This window comes from Nannospalax galili, unplaced genomic scaffold (genome assembly GCF_000622305.1).
Source record: "Nannospalax galili isolate Female #2095 unplaced genomic scaffold, S.galili_v1.0 scaffold359, whole genome shotgun sequence".
Taxonomy (NCBI): domain Eukaryota; kingdom Metazoa; phylum Chordata; class Mammalia; order Rodentia; family Spalacidae; genus Nannospalax; species Nannospalax galili.
In genome coordinates, this window is record NW_008347042.1 from 7,116,976 (window position 1) to 7,131,655 (window position 14,680).

At 40.9% G+C, this 14,680-nt stretch overlaps 1 pseudogene; it reads right to left on the reverse strand.

Moving 5' to 3' along the window:
* Positions 1-12,410, reverse strand: part of LOC103742412 — a 144,845-nt pseudogene extending 132,435 nt beyond the window's left edge.
* Positions 12,411-14,680: the final 2,270 nt, after the last annotated feature.

Below are 14,680 nucleotides of genomic sequence, written 5' to 3' on the forward strand. Positions count from 1 at the left end.
GAATGAGAGGTCCATCACAAGAGGAAATTCCAATATCAAATATACAGAGATTATCACAGAACCTGTCAGATTAAAGAAAGAAAAGGAAATATGAAACTTGAATACAATATTTTAATTAAACATTTTTTAAAAATATTTTTATTTATTATTTTTATTTTATGTGTATGAGTGTATTGTTTGCATGTAGGTAGGAACATCTCTGTCATGCAATGTCCATGGAGGTCAGAAGAAGGTGTTGGATTCCCTGGAACTGGAGTTAGAGTCAGTTGTTAGCTGCCATGTGGGTGCTGCAAATCAAACCTGGATCCTCTGCAAGAGCAGCCAGTGGTCTTAAACACTGAGCCATCTCTCCAGCTCCTATTAAATTTTTCCTTAGTGTTTTAATAACTTCTATTCTTGTGATGGAATGCCATTGGCCAAAAGCAACTTATAGGTAGAAGAATTTAATTTGGCATATGGTTCCACTGGGAGAGTCTGTAATGGTGGGGAAAACATGGTAGGAGGTACCTGGACCTTGAAGCTGAGTAATCACATTTTGTCATACAGGAAGCCAAGAGAGTGCAGTAGAGTCAGGCTATAAACACTGGAAGCCCAGTCCCAATGACATACTTCCTTGAACGAGGCTCTACCTCCTAAATGATATACCTTCCTGAACAGCAGCACCAAATGTTCAAATATATCAGTGATGTTATCAAGGCAATTTAAGAATTTCAAATAGTCAGTGTTCATGGTTTGATACATGGGTACTTGAGGATATATGAACATGTATATTGAAGGGTGTGTTTTATTTTTAGGAAACAAATGCCAAAATATATAGGTACAGATATTTGAATTGAGTTTCAATAATTCTCTATAATGGTGAAGGAGAAAATATATGTGTCTGCTTATGCCACCATTTTGTTCTATTTCAAAACTTTTCTGTAAGTATGAAATTATTTTAAATTAAAAAAAAGCCTTAAATTAAGGTAATTATTTGACATGACTCATATTCTGCCAGTAAATTGCTTTGATATGTGAGATTATATTAGTCGAAGATATCTGATCATGTAAAACTAATTCCCAGTCAAACATCATGAAAAACAGGTTATTTGTCTTCACATTGATTTTTTATCTAGTAAATTTTGTTAGCATCAGAATTGTGGCACCAAGGAAGCAATTCTGCTTATTGATTCTAGTAACTGAACCAAAGGCAAACTAACTGCTAAAACTTCAGTGCACATGTGCGCAGACACACATTTCACAAGCCAAAATGAAGAAATGCCTCTGTTATATGTGGTCATTTTGTAAGAAATTTCCTCTACTCATATTCAGTGATCAATAAACTCATACGAAAATCTATTTAATGAGTATTGAGCTACATATTATAATAAGAAATTTCAACCCCATTCTATTACACTAATTAGCTTCTATTTGATGATGTATACCAACCATTATTTCTCATCCTTAATAAAATATAACTTCATTTTATTTCTTTTCTGATGACTTGGCAGTAAAGGTTGGTACATTGATTAAGGCTACGAGATCTGATAAGTATTTTTTAAAAGAAATTCTAAATGAAGTCAATTTAATGCCAAGGGCACAATGGACATGATCAATATCAAACACTCACTGAGAATATTAGTTACTACATCTTATTGGTTAAAATAAAACAATGGTGGATTAATCATAAGGTTTCTTCTGTTTTAACTAGAAACAAAATTATAAGTATTATGCCAATAAATTTTTTCTCTGTCACATACATGAGTAGATATATGTAGGTTTTGGAAAACAATGAAAGAAAATTATATTACAAATATTAACATAAAAATGCCTATTTTTCTGGGCTGGAGAGATGGCTCAGTGATTAAGAACACTGGTGTTTCTTGCAGAAGTCCCTTGTTCAAATTAAAAATAATAATAAATAAAATATTTTTAAAATGTCTATTGTTCCTAGACTGAGAACTATTGGAGACTGATTACTGCTAAGTGAAGGACAGTATGCCTTTCTTAGGATCTCTGCAAGATCTGAGTAGACTCCAGTGGATACATTTGCACTGAGGGACATCTGGGTACAGATACTTGACTGAATAGGACTCAAAAAGTATGGCAGAATGTGTGATGTCCAGTGGGGGATGGAGGGAAATGGGTAGGGGAGGGGGGTCTAAATTTGATTAAGAACTGTTGTATGAAATGTACAAAAGCTCAATATATTTTTTATAAAAATGTCCATTGTTTTAATAAAGTAGCCTTCAACATAATAAAATGTTCATGGACATTTGAATAGTTCTTAGAACCCCAAAACTACAACGAATTATATTGGATAAGGAAAGAGATTCATGTCACTGAACAGGTAAGCTCATTGTTTGAGTCACAAAACATTAATAGAATGTGGTTAATGTGCTTTACAAAGAAAAAGTTTAAATGTCTAGGTTTTCATCCCCTGTGGATATTCTGAATTATTTCTGGAATTAGTGTTACATGTTTGCTATGTAGCTGAATATTTACCAAAAGAATAGTTTCTTGTTTATTGTTTCAAAGTTATATACTATGTTAAAACCAATTATTAAAGCCTGGTGTGGTGGCATACATCCTTAATTCCAGCACTCCAGTCAAAAGTAGGTGAAGCTCTGTGAAACTGAAGTCAGCCTGATCAACAAAGTGAGTTTCAGGCCAGCTCAGACTAAAGAGAAACAAACGAACAAGAACAAACACAAACAAACAAACAAAATAAGTATTGTTTCTTCAGTTTTTACACATAAAAAGAAATGGGTTATTTAAACCAATATGCACATTTGTTGTGATAGAGGGAACTTTTAAACTTATCGAAGCTTTTAAACTTATTGTGACATGTCCATGATTACTACTTATTTAATAGAAACACTATTATGTGGATTTCAGTAATGATGACAGTTTATGGTATGCATGAGTATTTCAAGAGAAATTACTATCTCATATCTTGAAAAATAAAATTATGTCATGGAAAATAAAATTAACTGCTCTTAGAACTAAATGTAAATTTAGCTCTCATTAAATATTTTCTCTTACAATTGATTGTATTCTTCATTGTGTTTTTCATCCCTTGCTCATTTTTATGCTCTTCTTTTTATGAGACAGGCTATATACAATAACTTTTATCCATATCTTTTCAGATGACTGCATGTGAGTACTCATAATATGAATAGCCTATGTCGTTAAGGCACTTTTACCCAAATAATGGGCTTATGAAACAAGCCAATCACATGTTTCTCTGAGGATTATGAAAATACTGCTAAGAGAGGAATAATCTTCCAGTTGTGGCAGCCCAGAACCCGGTCCTTCCATAGCCTAGAATTTTAGCTTTTCTTATATTTTGCAAAGTCACCACCTGATGCCAATTTCCATTTAATGCAGAAATACAAGGTGCTAGGAGGAAAGACTGCTCCTGGAAACACGCACTATGGACAGGGGCCTGCAACTGCTTCTGGAGCACAATGAGAATGATGACCAAGAGGGGAATGAAGTTGTATTTCCTATTATGAAATAGAAAAGATGTCATAAGTGACCCACTTCAATATTACAAATATTTTCATATCAGAAAATGTTCATAGATATTAATGTTATTTCTGTAATTTGCACTAAAATGTGCATTCAGGTTATACCTTATGAGGCAATTTTTGTTTTTGCTTTTGTCTTTTGAAATAGAAGGCCTGGAATTCACTACGTAAACCAGGCTGACCTTAGTCTCACAGAGATTGACCTGCCTCTGCCTCCGAAGGGCTGGGATTAAAAGCAAGTGCCACCACACTCAGGTCATAACTGAAAAAGGATTCAGTGTGTGATATTACCTGTGATTTGATTATTTGGTTAACAGTGTTTGAAGAATGTCAAGTTAGTCTTTCCTTTTTTGTTGTTCTTTTTATTTTTTTACATTTTCTTTGACAGATGTTAATTTTCTCAAGTTTAAATAAGGAGCATCTTATATTCAGGCACAACAGTTACACTTTCAAAGTGGGAATAGCTTCCAAAGGCCATTTTCCTGCAAGCATGCAATGGTCCTTTAGCATGTACACCACAGCCTTCCCTTTTCTTGTCTCCCCTCCCATTAGACTCTTATTTCCAGTATCCATTCTTCTACTCTTTTTTTTAAGGTTCAGGTTCTACACTAAAGTTTCTGAGCCATTTGTAGCTGTTTTCTGTTCTGTTCCATTGATTTTACATGTCTGTTTATACTAGTGCCGTGCTATTTTTATTACTATATGTTAGTAGTACAACTAAAAATCCAGTATAGGACTATCTCAAGAATTGTTCTTTTTGTTCAGGATTAGTATTAACTATCTAGTCTTGTGTGCATCCATATGATGTTTAAGACTGACCTTTTCTAGTTTTGCTAAGAATGACATTAGAATATTGATGAACATAGCACTGACTCTGTAGATTTCTTACAGTACTATAGCCATTTTCACAATGTTAATTCTTCCAACTCCTGATCTTTATATATTTGGTATCTTCCTTAAGCTTTTCTTCAGTACTTTAAAGTTTTTATTATAGAAATGTTTCCCTTCCTTGGTTTATTTCTAGATATTTCATAATTTGAAGAAACTTTGAATAGGCTTGTTTTACTAATTTTTTATAGCATGCCAATAATCTATAGACAGGCTACTGATATTTGTGTATTACATTGGTCATCCTTCCAAGGCAGTGGTTGGAGGGTGTCCCATCCAATGATACTGCCTTCCCCTGGAGTGGGGACACAGTTGAAGTTACCCACACCTCCTGGTCCCCAGTTTCTCTTACTTCTGTGAATTGCTGGTCAGGTCTTAAAGACCTCCACAGGTTTACCTGTGTGGTCACAGCACAACGTTTGGATGCCTGTCAATCTTCTCCTTAGCAACTCTGAGTCTGTGCAGACCCATCCACATCTGTGCTCGGGAGACACAGAGGGACCCCTTTGCTGAGTTCTGGCCCTTTTCCCTTGTGTCTACTAGCTTTAGCATCTTTGAACTCTGTTTACATGTTGGTAATTATTTAATTAAGAATTATTTAATCCTTCCAGAGATTCAGCAGCCTCATATAGGTCATTCTGGACCATGGTGCTTAGCGCTGCCACCAAAGCTCCATGCCAGTCTTGGGGGCCTTGCTGAATCAGTTTCTTTCTCAAGTATCCTGTAAACATAGTCCTGTCTGGGCCAGTGTACTGGGCATCAAATACAGTTTCCCTCATACCCAGTTCCCTCAACAGAGCCTGTCCTTCCTCAATGGTTTTCCAGTCTCTAGTATTCATGGGAATCTCAGCTGGAGATACCCATTTATCCTGAATAACTCCTATGAGCCAATCCCTCCTGGACTGGTTTCCCTCATGTTGCCTTAAATTGTGAAGTCTTTGTCTCAAAGAGGAATGAGTGGTTATGTTGCTTAGCTTCTCTGCTTCTGTAGAACTTAAAATGATCCCATCTGCCCCCAAGTCCCATAGCTTCACAAGCCAGATGGCCAAATGCTCCATCATAGTTTGTTTAAATGTCTTTCCCAGTTCAATAGTTCTTTTGGGGATTATTCTCTGATTACCATGGTCTCCTGCACAAGGCTATTATTTAGACCTCCATCAGTGTGTTGGACCATGGATTTTCCCTTTCTTTGAATTAAAGGTCAGATCCAAAAATCATCTCCCAGGTCACTTCCTTCTTCCTCACTACCTATTTCCAGGGGTTCCAGGTTTTAGGATCCCAGGATGGCCTTTTATTATCATTCTGATCTGGGCTTTTTTTCCTTTTTGTCCTCCTAGACATAAAAAATGGCATGCCAACACCTCCATCTCCTTCTCTCTGTTATCTAATTTAGTGGCAAGGTCAGAGGCCAGTGCTGGAGGCCAGCCTCATCTCCATCTCCCAATCTAATTCCTCTCTAACACCTTCAGTTTCCCTCTGGCTAAGGCCTCTGATTGGGACAGATTTCTTATTATCAATAGCAACAACCAAGCAGCCTCTGCAGCTGCATTTTGACATTTTGTCCCTGGTGTGCTACTCCCAGAGCTTGAAAAATCTGTTCCAGAACTTCTGCTGTTTTCAAGGCATCTTCATACTCATGTGGTGACACCCACTGGTCAAACAGGCATGCCACCCCATACCATCTACAAGATAGCGGCCACCCTGGGATTTCTCCCATTGACCTCGAATGTTTAGAAGTCCCCACCCTAGTTACATATTTCACTCTCCATTGCCTTAACCATGCCATTGCAACCACCCACACCGAGCCTATGGGAATAGCCCACCAGGTTAACATTTCTTCAGCACACACTCTCCCGCACTCCACTTTACTTTGGTTGTTGTTCTCTTTCCCCATATCAGAGACATCATCAACACTCTTCAAAACTCATTCTCAGTTTCTTTGTATCCTACCAACAATGCCAATTGTCAGTCAAATTCACTGCTGGGAGGTGAATGTGGCATCCAATCCCCTCTTCCCAATGTCCTTGAAACAACCTGAGAAAAGAATTCTCCAAACCATGCTTTGAAGAATCTTAACAAGTTTATTGGACTTGCTAACTGAGCTTGGAGTGCAGGTAACAGATGAGCAGGCACCCCCTCCCACTCCCAATTCATGGCTGTGTTCTAAAGTCCACACCCAAACATAAATCCCGTGGTTCTGGACAGCCTCATAAAATGGCAAGAGATCAGCCCTGTGGTTTTCCCAGCTTTCATACCCTTATCCCTTCCCTTACAAGCAGCTATGGTCAACCGACTGGCTGGAAGAGGAAAGAGGAGTGGCTTCTTTGCAGAGTCTGGGAAGGAGGCGGGTCCATGGCTTGTCAGCACAGGGTCAGGGGATCATCTGGGTCACATTTTATAGGGGTCACTCTGTGCCCCAGGCGTGGGGCGTGTGGGTATCTCGAGGTCCCCACCACACCTGGAGAGTCGCGTCGCGTGTCTGGCTCTGGCTGTGCCTCTCTGGGAGTGGCAGCGGGTGTCCACCGGGCTTCGGGTCCTGCGTCCCTGTCCGCCGCTCCGGTGCTGAAAGTTCTGCTACTGGAGCGGTGTCCAGCCGAATCCTGTCCCTATTTCACCCGTGTACTTTCCTCAGGATGCAATGTCCACTGGCCACTGAACCACGCGGGAAGAGTACGAGGACAGCGAAAGCTAAGAATGGCCGCAAGTCGGTAACAGAGGAGTGCTGCCCCCCGGGGAGGCTAGATTGCAGGCAGGAGACACAGAACTCAGTCTACAGCTCTTTATTCCAAGTCTCAGTGACCCAGTTCTCGCTTTAGCTCTAAGTCTGCTTCTAGCTCCAAATATTGAGAGAAGACTAGGATATTTATACAATGGGGGTAGTGGTAAAAGCTTTGGCTGTTAGGTACTATGTGAGACATTCTATTTACATATGGAAGTGGGTTTCTGCCAGACTGCTGTCTGCCTGAAAATCACAGGAAAGCATGGTATCTTTCAGAGCCAGAGGCCATGTTTGTGTTTAGAGCATTCATGGCGGACACTTCAAAAGGAGAGTCAGGAAAGATGCCAGGAAGGCACCCTGCTATGAAAGGATCCCCAGCACATAATCCCGAGCTGCATGAGCTGTCTGGACATGAAGGGGCTTCTACTTTGCATAACAGAGGTCCCCAACAACATTTTGGTAAGTTCATTACTGCTGCTTACAGGAATAGCGATTATTGTGTATTATTTTGTCACATTATGACATAGATGACATTTCTTATCTACCATCTTACACAGACTTCAACTCTCTAGTTACTTATGTAACACATCTGCATGAGATATCAGCTTAAAAATATTTGCATACATGACAGTTATCTATGATTAAATCTAGATTTTCACATTCTAAATTAAAAAAAACTATATAAAAAAATAATCAGAAAGATCTATCATTTTATACTTACATCATAAAATTTGTTTAGTTTCTTTGTGGATCAATCTTGTATTTTTTTTTCAGTGGAGACAAATTATTTTTCTTAAGGTTTTTTTCTGTTTTAGAAGTTTATCTCTACATTTTGACACACTCTTTAATCTTACAGTAGTTCATAGTTTCTCCTTTGAGTTCATTCCTCAAGTCAATAATAACTGTTCACCATTTATATACAAACTGTCCTGCTCCAACTTATCTAATAAACTCTGAAAAAGTTGCCTAATTTAAATTAAATAAGGACAGAACAGTAGGTTTTCTCCAGGAGTTAGTGACACAGCCAAGATGAGGAACTAGATAGTACACCAGGAAGGAAACAATTTTACCCAAATACAGGACAATTCAAGCCCTCATTTTACATATTTTCCTTCAAGCAGTGATCACCATAAAGGAAGCAATTCAGTAAACATGCCCATTGATGGTAGCTTCCATGTATGAACTGCAAAGCCTACTGAATTCATAAAATGAAAGCCAGTGGGCAGAACAAAGTTTTTAAATAAAAAGACATGTAAATTTTTGCTTTTGATAATATTTGTTGAAAAAAGGAAATGCTGTATTCATTTCTAGTAAATTGAAAACTCCCGTGTCTGTGCTTCCTCTTATTGCTTCACCAAGACAAAATATACTTTACACTAAGTGAATCACTCAGTAGAAAAATCTCGTCTACAATTAGAGGATCCACTAAGTACTTAAAATCTCATTTTTAAGTATTGAAAACACAAGACATAAGGAGAAAACTGAATTAAATCTTCAGGGAATGACAAAGAGAAGCCAGTTTCAAAATTGAAGGACTATGGATTTTTCAGAGATCAACTTAAACACTGTTATTTGTATGTTTTTGTACAAAGACTTTGACTTTCACAGGACTGAACATGTGAATGAAGATAATAGTAAGAAAATTTCCTGACTAGGTTCCAGTGGACACATTTACACTAAAGAACATTTGGGTACAAACACCTGAATGAATAGGACCAAGCACATATGGCAGAGTACATAGCGTTCAGTGGAAGGATGGGGGGAGGCATGAATGGGGGAGGGAGGTCTGGATTTGAGTGGGAAATGTATGAATTTTAAAAAGCTCAGTAAAAAACGTTAAGACAAAGAAAATTTACTAATATCTTTGTAAATTTCAAGTAAATAAATATGACTTGAGGAATAAAACAATCAGTAAAAATTGCCAAAATAGAAGTTTATGGACAAAATGCCAGAATGAACAAAAAATGAGAAAAAAAAAAGAGGTGTGTGAAATTTTTGAAATATTTTTTGTGTCTTGTGTGACAAGACACAAGAACAAAGGAAACACATAGAGAAAGCAAAGGAGAGAGAGGAGAAAATGGTAAAGAAATCCTCTGAGGAAACTTCTCACCACTGAAGACTGCTCCAAAGTTGAAAATTTACTGTTCCCTTTGCTTACTCATGAAAGGAATTGTTGCAGGTCCTCCTCAGGCCAACTGTGAAGATCCTGACCTGGATCAGGTCCCCTGACAAATAGGGGGTGGGTCAAGAGGCACAGAGTCAACACACAGACACTGGGAGTAGGGTAGAAGCAAGAAATAGGTGAGGTGCTGCAGGCTCATTTAATGCAGGAAGGGGTAGGCCTTATATTTCCCCTTTCTCCACCCCAAGTCCCTTTAGTCAGCATATCATTTTCTGATTGGTCTGCACCATGCAGTCTGTCAGCAGTCACTGGGATCGTGAGCAGGGTACAGAGGCATGGGCTCCTTTTGGTGGGCTACTTTTTGTGGGCTATTTGCAGACCAAGAAGTGAAGTGAATTCTCGCTGAATCCCAGGGCTCTGGGTCCATGCCATCTTTGGAGGCCTCCTGCTACATTTCTACCCTTTTTCTTTAAAAATGACTGTCTAGGGACAGCCTTTGGGCAGCTATGGCTTGGGATGACCCCAGGACCATGGACTGTGCCTGTCTTAGGTTGTCCTATTCGGTCATGAACCTTACCCGTCATTAGAGCATGGGTGTACACATCCATGTCCTGGCTTAGGTTGATTCAGCCCAACAAGAGATTACCCATCATTGACTACCAGCCCTCTAAGGGGCATGGTCCTAGGGGATCAGTCGAGGTGGGGAATTATCTGTAGGAGGCCTTGTACATTTGTGCGAGCCAAGTCTGTTGGGCTGAATAGGGTGGGTTGAAATCATCTTCATGTATTGCTCTGAGGGCCTGATACACTGAGTGATTAAAATTTTTCTGACTGCGGGATTGAAGAATAAGGCATTTAAGAAGTAGAAAGAGAAGAATAATTATGCCTGTCAGGAGTAGGTAAGTGACAATCCAAGACGGGTCAAACAGTTGTTTTGAATTAGAGCAAATTTTCTCTAAGAACCCCTGAATTGATGTCCTGCATGGGGGCACGGGAATAATTTAGAGAAATAATTTGATTAGTTAGTAATATAGAGTAATTAAGAAACTTTTGATTCCAGTGGCTGTGAAGATAGTGCATGAGTTGTAGGCACACTTCAGTAATATTTTGTACTTTATAGGGGGTGAAACAAAATGACCTAAAGCAAGGGTCACAAGCTAGCAGAGACATGTCTTTGGTAATTGCCAGCTCTTCACTCAAGAGATCAATTTATTGTTGTAACACATTAATTGCCTGGTGAAGATGTGGATAGATAAGGGACTGAGTGTGAAAGGTAGAGGAGGTTTTGGACACAGCCTTATTGAGTGTCTCCACAGTAGTGGAGGATTTGGTGATAGCCACCGCAGCAGTGGTGGCCAAAACTCATGTAAGGATGATGGCTGAGATGAGAGTGGCAGTGACCCTGAAATCTCATTTTAAGCAGGGGGCTTGTGACAAGGCTGTCTGCTCTATAAGGGTGACCACATGGAAGTGGGTTGCATTGGTGACTGGAACCCAAAGGGCCATGAGTTCACACATAAAGAGAACTATGTGAGCTGGATGGTTCTAGCAGGCCGACAGTACACAGGTGGTGTTGGTATCGGAGCAGTTGAGTCATCCCCAAGGGTCGGAGGTAACATTGGCTAGCAATAAGGCAAACGGGGGCCACACACAAATGGGGGTAGGGGGCCAGGATGTCATGTGATCAATGGATGTAAGGATTTTGTTTTTGTCAGAAATAGAGGGATTGTTGTTAGTGTAAGTGCCATTGGAAAGCTGAAGGCCCTGCTGTGCCAGTAATGGCCTCATGTCCATGCAGGCACGTGGGCCACAGAGGTCCCAGTTACCGAGTACTAATTTGCGGTTGGTATGGGAGATCTTAGTGCTGCAGGGATAGGTGGGGGCCAGTTGTCTCCAAGATTCTAGTGGGTGATTAGAGGTGGAGTGGCTGAAGTGGCAAAAGATAGGGAAGGCATGGTTGGGCTTAGGGTGGCATCTCTGCTAAGGTATAGGGAGTGCGAGGAAAAAGGGTGCAAGGGAGCATGTGCGTGGGCAGTTGAGGACTGGTGGGTGTAGAATGGCAGGGCAAAATGGGAGCAGAGGGGTGGCAGACCCCTCTGCCCCCCTTGCCATGATTGCCCCCAATGCAGCAAGGACCAAAGCTACATCATTGTTGTTGAAGGTAGGGGAAATGCCCCTGAGTTTAAGCATGTAACCCGAGGAGACATTGCTAGCATAATCTTGGGTGGTCCAGTTGAACAGCCCAATGCATGAGGATGTATTGCTAGTAGCGAAGCACAGAGAGTTATTTAGGGGGCAGGAGCAATTGAGTGAAACCCAGGAAGTAACTGGGTCCATGATGGGGAGGCCAAGAGGAAAATTAGTTGAATAGAGTGTGGGGTAAGCTGGGGAATGAAGCAATAATGGCAAGAGTATAGGTGGGGAGGGGACCAAGGCCCAGAGGTCATGGGCCATGGCAGGGGCAGGGAAGAGCAAACCAATTTTCCAGATAGCGGTGAGGTCTCTGGGTCCTGGGGGTCACGTTGGTCAGTTGCTGGTTTCACATCTCTTGCTGGAACCCATACTGGCTTTCTTTCTGTCTGAGGAAACACACAAGCATAGCCTCGCCCTCTTGTTAACAAGGGGGCAGGCAGCTGCCATTGACATGTTACGGGGTCTTTCCATCTCACTAGTGGCAGGGGTGTAGGCCTAGGTATGGTAGCACAATGTTTGTAGGTCTGGCTCAACCCATTTTCATCATAGGACAGGAAATTAATGCTGAATAGAACTTCAATTAGAGCCAGATACCTGTCCCTTTTAGACTCAGGGGTAGCAAATTTTTGTAATGTTTCTTTGAGGGTCCTGTTTGTCCACTCCACAATGGCCTGTCCTGTGGATTATAAGGGATGTAGAAGGAGTGGCTGATTTTTCATGTTGACAGGAAGTGTAGAGAGGTGTAAGCTGGCCCATTATCAGTTTTTAGGGTCCATGGCTCTCCCATTCGCAACATTGCTGATTTGACCGCCTTAATGGTGTGAGGCCTTTTTACTGGTTTGAGTGATGGCAAAAAGAAAGGAAGGGTAGCTGTCAATGATGACATGGACATATTTAAGATTACCAAAGGAGTTATAACGGGCAACGTCCATTTGCAAGAGGGCATTGGGTAGGAGGCCACACAGGTCAACTCCATATCGATTGAGGGGGCCTAAGGGAGCAAGGGGTGCATATGTAATGCAAGATCTCCTCAGATGTTTGCATTGAGAGATCGGTAGGTCAGGTAGAAGGTGGAAGAGACTGTGAGGAGAAAGGTGAAATTGTTGGTGTAAGTCTCTGACTTGTTCTAGTAGGGGAATCTCTATGGACATGATGTTTATCTGCTTCTTCATTTCCCTTCACCAAAATTCCAAGGAGCTTGGTGTGTGATCTTATGTTGGAGATGTGCCAGCCCCATTTTCAGTTATTTAAGATAATCTGGAGAGCTCTCATGGTTTTAGTGATGGGATCCTTATGGCCTTTTACTCGGGCAAAGGGAAAACATCTGAGGGCCTGAACCACATACTGGCTGTTGGAGAATATATTGAGCGGCTCAGTCTGGCAGACTTGGAAGATTTTTAACAAGGCCAGGAGCTCCCCCAACTGGACAGAGCTGGGATTGGCTTGTACATAACAAGTGTCATCCTTTCCCATGTGCTGAATGACAATGCCATAATGGGACTTATTGGCATCCAAGAAGGCTAGTGTGGCTAAAGGTAGGTTTTTTGCAGGGGAAAGCATGTGGCTGAGTGGTGATTTCCAAAGAGGCCAGGCAGGCCAGTCACTTATCTGGGGGTATGTGGTTATCCAACTCCCTTGTGAACCTGGACATCATTAGTTGGAAAGCCAGAGAGTCTACCCATAGTGTTTGGGAATGCTTAAGAGGAAAGGACAGTATAATTTTGTCAGGTTTCTTTCCAAATATGGGCCTGGCTGTCGGGACTTTATTGCTAACTTGAAGGCAATATCATACTTAGAGCTAATCCTAGTTAGGTTTGAGGTAGCCAGGTGGATCCATGCCAGGGATTCTTGCTGCCATAGCATCCCCAAGACTCCATTTTAATCCAGAGGATCAAGGGCAGTGATGATTTTGCTGGGTCATAAAGTCGAAGTGACACAGACCAGACTATATGATCTATCTTATTAAGAAGATCCTTAGCTGACTGGATGAGAGGGATCCTTGAAGTTGAATTATGGCCTTCCGGCAGGGAGAACAAATCCAGGAATTCCAAGTCAGGGACTGGTATAAATTGTTTGATCCAGTTTATAGTCCCACAGAGTTCTTGGAGCTCAGTCAAGGCATACACAGTTTTTTGCAAGATGGAAGGGTTAAGCGGTTTAATTACAGTAATTATATGGTAGCCAAGGAATGTTAAAGGTTGGATGTATTGTAACTTGTCTCGTGCAATGTGGAGACCTAGACATTTTAAATAGGCAAAGCAGACTGGGTATTGCAGCCTGTAAAGTATTGTGAATTTTTTGTGCTATCAGTATGTCGTCCATATAGTGGATGAAAATTAGGTCTTTGGGGATGTTGTTTAAGGCCTTATTAGCATATAATTGACAGATTGTGGGGCTATTTTTCTTACCCTTTGATAGTACCTTCCATTGGTATCTCTTGGCTGTTCTCTGAAAGTTGGGCTCCCATACTGTGAAGGCAAAGTGAGGTTTATCTTGTTCCGCTTTAGGAATTTGTAAGAAACTATCCTGAATATCAACTATGATATGATGGGATGGGGGGATGGCTGTAGGGTGTGGTAAGCCCACTTGTAGAGAGCCCATCTTTTCCATCTGGGCATTGACTGCTCTAAGATCTTGGAGGAGTCTGTATGTCCCCGATTTCTTTTTAATAACAAATATTGAGGTATTATGTTTACTGAGAGAGGGCTTGATGTGGCCAAGCCTCAATTGTTCAGCTACCAAATTTTTGAGGGCATCAATTCTTCAGGTACCATATTTTTGAGGGCAGATAATTTAGGTTCTATTATAGGCCACTGGTCCACCCAAATGGCATCATTAGAGAGCCAGATGATGGGAATCAGCTCAAAGGCCAAGATTGGAGTTGATCCCAGGCAGACAGTGGCTGTTAGGATTGGGGGTATTGGGCAAGGTGTTGCCCTTTCCCTGATAATCCTAAGTTATTGTGTAGCATGATATCATCATAAAAGGTGCAGTCATCCATGGTAAGGACCATGCCCATGTCCTCTAGGACGTCTTGGCCCCATAAGTAATGGGGAACATCTGCTACTATGGGGGTAACTGTGCCCTGGTTCCCTTCCAATATACTGGACATGTGACCAGCTTGTTACCTTGTGTGCCAAAAACTCCTTTTATTGGTGGGCCTGTCCAGTATTTCAAATGAGGAAATTTAAGGGATTCAGTTTCTGATACAATGGTGACATCAGCCTGTGTCTACTAGACCCTTTA